Below are 8,317 nucleotides of genomic sequence, written 5' to 3'. Positions count from 1 at the left end.
AGCGGGTGGAGATCTTACCAACTCTCTTGCTCCCTTACCCATTCAGACCCAGGGCCTACCATAGACACAGCAACTAGGCCTTGTCAGAGGCCCTCTCTCTGTCACAACCCTGTGCCCAAACCTCTACACAGACAGACAGCACAACTGCTTACACAGACAGACAGACAGACAGACAGACAGACAGACAGACAGACAGACAGCACAACTGCTTGAGCCCAGGTGAAACACACCACCTATTTCACAGGGAGGACTTGAGTCAAGACCTGAGCTGAACATGTCACCACTCTGTCCTATGTCACCACTCTGTCCTCGATGAGAAAATGCCAGAAGGAATTGGGACTCGAAACAAACCCGTTTTGTACCCTGACTAGAACCGGAACTTGACTGAGTAAAAATATTCAGCCTGGGTCTGCAGGCTGAGTCTCTGTCGGTGTTTCTAGAAGTCAGACCCACAGTATCTCTGGTCTGCCTCTATCTTCCTAACTCCTGATTGTTATTTCAAAAACCACTGTTTAAACACAGAGGCGTGTGTGATCCCCAAGGGTGGATCATATGTCACACCTGGAGCAAACTAAGTCTCAGGACATTATGATCTCCCCTGTGAATGAGGAGGGTACATGTCTACCCCACCACACAGCTGAAAGTACTTCAAATACATGTCTTTGAGAAGACACCAGCTCCCACTCCTGTGGTCCCCTCTCTATGACTCCATTTCCTGCAATCAACTTCAATTCTAACACACTACTTTGTGAGCTGGGGGTGTGGCTCGGTTGGAAAGGTACTCACCTAGCATGCATGAAACCCTGAATCCATGTACCAGTTTTTAGCAGTACATTCCTGCAATCTGAGCACTGGGGCATGGAGGGAAGAGGATCAGGAGTTCAACACCATCCTCAGCTACAAAGAAAATTTGAGGCTAGCCTGAGCTACAAGAAACCCTGTCTCAGTGGTGAATGGTCCTGATGATGGTGGTGATATTGATGGTGGTGGCAGTGATAACGGTGATAGCAATAGTGGTAGTGGAGATGATGACCATGGTTATGGTGATCTCGGTGGTAATAATGGTGCTGACTGTGATCAGGTGGTGATGGCGCATGGCGATGATGGTGATGATGATGGTGCATAAACCTTTCTCCAGAGGAAAATCACATTTGCCTAACTTTTATTAAGTATTTTTGCAATCGTTCTATTTCATTGCCAATGTCCATCTCTTTCTGTGCCTAATCTATAAATTAGTTTTTGCCATGTATTTATATATTGGGGAAAAAAGAGTATACACAGGATTCTTTACTATGAATGGCTTCAAGGCTTGCACTAGTGAGCCTTGGATGGTGTCCTCCGTGACCAGGGCTGACTGTATGATGTTTGTTAAAGCATAATTGTTTGAAGCTTCTGTGTATATTATTAAACTCCCACAGAACTTCCCCAGACCCTACTTGGGACACATGTGCTTGTAAACTGTGTTTTGTCCCACCAGCATTCAGAGTCACCAATGAGTGGCAATGGTAAACAGCAGGCTATTGGGGGTAATTTTTGGTTGGGAATTCTCCAAAGACAGTGAACTTGTCTATTGTGTACAGGAGGAGGTGACTATCTCCCCCCTTGGAGTCTTTCCAAGGGTCCCTGGAATGGGGCAGAGCTGAGACTGAGGTCACAGGTATAGCTGAGCTTTGGGTAGCAAAAGAGGATCTGTGGCTTTCCTGAAGGGCTCAACCCTCTACCCCTCACACCTCTTCTAGTGCCATAGCCCAAATGCCTTTCTTTATTCAAGTCACTAACCCTGGTCTGCTTCTACAGGAACCCGATTTAAGGATGTGAAGGACCACCATCCATGAGTCCTTGGTCTGCAAAGATACTCACAAGATGACACAAGCAGGTACACTCTGGCAGGTCTTTGTTCTCCTGTGATGATCTTTAAAAACGATTTAGAAACCTGTTCTGTTACCCGTGAGCCCCGAATGCCACTCCTGGATGTACACTCAAAACCACTGGTTACGGAAACTCTGGGAGATATCTCCACACCTGAACTCACAGCTAAATGGTTCAAAGCCACCAAGATATGCAAATAACCCGAGTGTGCATCAACGAATGAGTGGGTAAGGTCTGCAGTGGGATACTATCCAGCTTCTGCTCCCAGAAGGGAAAGTCTGCAACAGCACCGGTAAACCGTGAGAGCGTTCATGCTGCGTGAGGTCAGCCGGTCAGATGCTATGTGGGTTCACACACTAGAGGTCCCGAGGATAGTCAAGCCCAGAGAGAGACAGCACAGGATGGAGGTGCTGGGGGCGGGGTAGGGGTAATAGAAATGTATACTCAGGGTTTAACGGGGGGGGGGGACTTCAGTTCAGGATGGTTCAAAGGTTCTGGAGGCCGACAGGGAGGATGGCAACTCTGCAATACTGACACATTTCATACCACCCTTACCTCCCATAAACACTGAAAATGGTCAATTTTGTATTACATGTATTTAACGTAATTTTTTTAAGTTAAAAAAGATGGGGTCAAAGGAAGCAGGCCTGTGTTAAGCTCCCTAACGAAACAGGAGAGTAGAATAAATGTATATTACAGAGAGACTTATTGGTTTCCAGGTTGGGGACTGGGTGGCCCAGGCTGGAAAGGCAGAGAACATGTCAACTGTTTTAGTCTGCAGGGATGGATGCCTTGGCTCTCCCCATCTGACAGTGGAGGGCTGGAGCATTCCTGAAGAGTGGTCTTCAGTGCACATCGGGAGGCCTAAGGAGAGTGACTGCAGCAGCAGTGACAATGTCAGGCCAAACACGCTCATCAGCAAGGAGCGGGCAGCCCTGGGCTCTCTCCCTGCATGTGCCTTTGATGAACACATAGGTCAGAACCCAAGGATGTGAGTCACAGTCATTGGGAAGACAGCAGAGGTCGGTGGCCTGTCAAGGCCTGTGCCAAACAGTGCTCTTGGCTGGGGTGTGAGTGAACTCTCTAGGTTCACTGTCCCTCAGGACAGGAGCCATCAGAGTCCTGCTCTGGCAGCTCAGGAGAGTATCCGAGCACAAGGCCCCATGATGACCACACTCATGCCTGATAGCTGGGGCATCAAGACTCCTCTGGTGCCTTCAGTCAATACTGTCATTTTGCATTCACTCAGTCTTAAGGTTTGAAAATCTGTCTGTTGTTCATTTGGGGACATGTTTCATTTTGTAACTGTCTTAGGGTTTTACTGCTGTGAACAGACACCATGACCAAGGCAACTCTCATAAAGGCAAACATTTAGATGAGGTTGGGCTTACATTTTCAGAGGTTTGGTTCATTATCATGGTGGGAGCATGGCAGTGTGTAGGCAGACATGGTGCAGGAGCAGCAGAAAGTTCTGCATCCTGATCAAAGGCAGCCAGAGGGAGACTCCCTCCTGTAGTGGGCAGAGTTTGACCACTAAGAGCCCTCAAAGCCCGCCTACCCAGCGACACACTTCCTCCAGCAAGGCCATACCTCCTAATAGTGCCACTTCACATGGGCCAAGCATATTTAAACTGCCACAGTAACTGATCATAACACCATGAGCACAGTTTGGATATCATGTCTGCTGTTACTTTGTAAGTAAGTCTTAGTCTGGATTGCAGGAAAATGCTTAGAGATGTGAATCTGAGTGCAGGATACATCAGGGCAGGAAGGCAGCTTGAGCTACCAGCCTTTTCCTTAGGAGGGTCCTCTAACGATAAATACATTGAAAGGCTGATCTGAAGTCCTCTATAGAGGACTGTGGAGAGGAAGTGGGCAGGGACTTGGACCATTGATTGAGCACCTCCCCAGGGGTCTGCATTTTGGAACCAGCATTGGAATTATTTGTAAGGCCATGGTTCTTGAATTTGAACAGACATCTAGATCATCGGAAGGATTTGATCTAGCATGGTTGCCAGACACTTGGAGTTTCTAATGTATTTGGGGGGTCAGGACATCTGAGGATTCTGCTTCCGGACCCACTGTCGAGGGGTACCACGGTTCCTTCCATGATTGACCTTGGGGATCACTGGCCAAGTCAACTGACGACCTCAGCTAAGAGACTAACTGCTGGCCTGGACACTGGTCTACTAGCTGTTCACCATCGTAGGCTGGCACGGGAGATGAGCATCTCTACCAGGACTCTGCACCTGTGCCCATCATTGAACTGCAAAGCAAGACTAGGTAGCTGTGAGGATTTAATCAAGAAAGGATACTTGGTAGGGACCTTAGTTGGTGGCATGGTGCAATATTTGCCCCTGGTACTATCCCAAGGCAGACAAAGAGGCTCAGTGACCCTCAGGGAAGTCCTTCCAGCTTGGCCAAGAGCAGCCACTGACCTATGACACCTGAGATGTCTACCCTTTGTTGTCAGCCTGACTGCACTTGGAGTTCCCTTGGGTATGTGTGTATAGCCAGAGAGGTTCGACTGACAAGAGAAGACCCACCTGGGTGAGGGCAGCAGCAGCCAAGGGGCTGGAGTCCTGGATTGAATAAAATGAGGAAAATGGAGAAAGCTGAGTAGCAGCATCCGTCCCTCTGCTTCCCAGCTGCAGGTGCAATGGGACCGCTGCACAAGCGGCAGGGACAAAACAGGCAGCAGCTATGCCTCCAGGCAAGCCGAAAGTTATTTCAAAAGAACTGAGAGCCCCAGCTGATGCTGTAGATGTGGGGCGGGTGCCTATATTTTGAAAATGAGCAAAGTTCACCAAGATAAAAGGGCAAAGGTTTCTGAAGTTGACTCTTGGAGTGTGCCCCACCCACCTTCTCATAAATCTCTCTCTCTCTCTCTCTCTCTCTCTCTCTCTCTCTCTCTCTCTCTCTCTTTCTCTCTCTCTCTCTCTCTCATAAATGCTCTGGTGAGAAGTTGGAAGAGAGCAGCTGGGGGGGGCGGGGTGTCCAGGGGAGCAGGGTGTCCAGGAGAGTTCAGCAGGGTGTCCAGGAGAGGGGGATAGGGTGTCCAGGGGAGGGGGCAGGGTGTCCAGGGGAGGGGGACAGGGTGTCCAGGAGAAGGGGACGGGGTGTCCAGGGGAGGGGGATAGGGTGTCCAGGAGAGGGGGATGGGGTGTCCAGGGGAGGGGGCGGGGTGTCCAAGGGGGTGAGGTATTCAGGGGAGGGGGATCGGGATGAGGGGGATAGTGGGGGAAGTGGACATGGGCCTTGAAAATGGAGTGTCTGATGAAGCCCAGACAGAACACATCTGAGGAGACACTGCCTGGTAAGGGAGGGAGACTGAGCTAAAGCCCACTGGCTGGGGGTCTGAGGTCTCCTCTATTCAGCCAGCTCACTGGACGGTTTTTCCTAACTCTCAAAGTCAAAACCCTGCTAAGGCTAAAATCTCAGCTATCTCAAAATGGGGCACAGGGGAGGTTTGTTAAGGGTGAGTCGCTTCCCAGGAGAGATGGCGCTTCTAGCCCAGAGTGTCCTGCTTCCAGAACCACTCACTGATCCAGCTGAAGTTATCGCTCGGCCATTCCTCTACCTCTACCAACAGACAGCCTCCCAAGTAGACTGTCCGTGGCGATCAGGCACAGGCAATGTCAGGGTACCCACTTTCCTTGCCGTCCACAGACAGCTTTCGGTCTGCATGGGTGCTCTAGGGAACAGATGACAGAGAGCCACTTGAGATGTGGGATGACAGAAGTCACCACAGCCCCTGATATATATATGCATGCACACACACAAGCATACAGACATGCATGTGCACACACAAGCCAGCTTTAAGACACAAATACACTATTATAAATAAGGCTGCTATGAACTTAGTGGAGCATGTGTCCTTATTACATGTTGGAGCAGCTTCTGGGTATATGCCCAGGAGTGGTATTGCTGGGTCCTCGGGTAGTACTGAGGAACCGCCAAACTGATTTCCAGAGTGGTTGTATCAGCTTGCAATCCCACCAGTAATGGAGGAGTGTTCCTCTTTCTCCACATCCTCGCCAGCATCTGCTGTCACCTGAGTTTTTGATCTTAGCCATTCTGACTGGTGTGAGGTGGAATCTCAGGGTCGTTTTGATTTGCATTTCCCTGATGACTAAGAATGTTGAACATTTTTAGGTGCTTCTCAGCCAGTCAGTGTTCCTCAGTTGAGAATTCTTTGTTTAGCTCTGTGCCCCATTTTATTTATAGTAGCCAGAAGCTAGAAAGAACCCAGACGTCCCTCAACAGAGGAATGGATACAGAAAATGTGGCCCCTCCTCTCTCTTTTTAAGCTTTTATTTTTCTTATTCTCATCTCTAGCCCTCCTTCTCTCTCTCCCTTTCCCCCTCTCTCCATGTGGCTATGGCCAGCCTCTCTCTTTCTTTCTACCTTCTCTCTTTCTCCCTGCCTTTCTACAATAAAGCTCTAAAACCATAGACTGTCTCTGATCATCAAGGCCCGCCATGCTTGAACGATGGGATGGGCTTTCTCCTAAAGAGCCTCGTCTAACCTCCCACCNGAAGGCCTTCCTGCACTCCAGCCATGGACTGGACCAAGGACTCTCGCCCACATGGGAACCACCCAGCACCCCCTCTTCCCCTGCCCTCTCCTCCCTTCGGCCCTGAGGATGACCAAGCCGTCCCTGGGGCCCTCCACAGTGTCCAGCAGTGTCTGGGATGCCTGAGACTGAGAACCTGTTATCTCTGGCCTCTGTGGGACCCAGAGACCTAGGACTGCCCCTTGTCTACCCCCACCCCAGCAAAGTGGAGTTCCATGGCTTCCCACAGCCAGACATCCCCACACTCACTGGGGCCACATGGAAAGTGTGCGTCAGTCCTCCCACATCTGCCCACCCAGAGCACCAGAACTCTGGTGGGACACAGGTTTTTCTCCCACTCCCTTTAGTTCCCCAAACTCACTGTCCCACAGGGATCCATCCCATATACAACCACCAACCCCAGACACTATTATGGATACCAACAAGAGCTTGCTGACAGGAGCCTGATAGAGCTGTCTTTTGAGATGTTCTGCCAGTGCCTGACAAATACAGAAGTTGATGCTCAGTTCATCCATTGGACTGAGCATAGGATCCCCAATGAAGGAGCTAGAGAAAGGACCCAAGGAGCTGAAGAGGTCTGAAGTTCCATAGAAGGAACAACAATATGAACTAACTCAGTACCCCCCAGAGCTCCCTGGGACTAACCCACCAACCAAAGAGTACACATGGTGGGACTCATGGCTTCAGCTGCATATGTAGCAGAGGATGGCCTAGTCGGTCATCAATGGGAGGAGAGGCCCTTGGCCCTGTGAAGGCTCTATGCTCCAATATAGGGGAATGACAAGACCAGGAAGCAGCAGTGGGTGGGTTGGTGAGCAGGGCGAGAGGGAAGGCGTAGGGGGTTTTCGGAGGGGAAACCAGGAAAGGGGATAACATTTGAAATGTAAATAAAGAAAATATCTAATTAAGAAATGATATAAAAAAGACACAAATACACACCCAAGCATGCAGACACACATGTGCTCACACACACAAGCATGCAGACATTTATGTGAACACACACACACCACCTTAAAGACACAAACGCACACACAAGCATACAGACACACACATACATACACACACAAACCAGCTTGAAGACAAAAATATACAAAGTATGCAGACACATACATACATACATACACACATATACATATGCAGACTTGTGTATGAGTTTGTATACACCCCCACACACATGTAGCTGCACATGCATACACACCAAGTCCATACTCCCAAATAGCACCACCCACTAGGAACCAAGTGTTCAAACACATGAGCCTGTGGAAGAGAATTCACACTCCAACCACAATGTGTGAAGCTAACGCCTGTCCTGAAACCTTCCGAGAACATCAGAGAGAGGAGAGGAGGGGACAGGAAGCCAGTCCCTGCTATCTTCACCTCTCCCCCTAGTGCTTTGCGGGCTGTGCTCACCTATGGAATTCCTCAGTGGGCCTGGAGTCACAAAGGGGGCACAGGGCTGACCCTACCATATCCTGACAGTCACCTCTGTCCACCCCTGCCTTCTCAGGTGCAGGTGGGCGCAAGCTCCATCAGCATGGGAAAGGCCCCGTTCCCTTAGAAGCCCAACCTTGAAGCCAGTTTGGAAAGATATCAAGGCTTCTGGTATCTGCCGGTTAGCCCCCAGCTGGCTGGTTTGAAAGCAGCTTTGAGGATCAAAGGTATTCTAGAAGGTAACAAGGCTTGAAGATCAAGGAGGTTCACCTGTTCATCAAAGGAGAAGGGGCCTTTCCTGGGAGGTTTGAGCCTGTACGATGCTAACCACAGGGAACTCTGCTTTCGGATGAATGTTCCACATGGCCAGGGAGCTAGAGAGGCTGGGGGCCCTGCCCCTGCCCCTGCCCCTGCCCCTGCCCCTGCCCCTGCCCCTGCCCC

Source organism: Mus pahari, chromosome 16 (assembly GCF_900095145.1).
Source record: "Mus pahari chromosome 16, PAHARI_EIJ_v1.1, whole genome shotgun sequence".
NCBI classification, from domain to species: domain Eukaryota; kingdom Metazoa; phylum Chordata; class Mammalia; order Rodentia; family Muridae; genus Mus; species Mus pahari.
The sequence above is the reverse complement of the archived record's forward strand: the minus strand, read 5'-3'. Positions refer to the sequence as shown.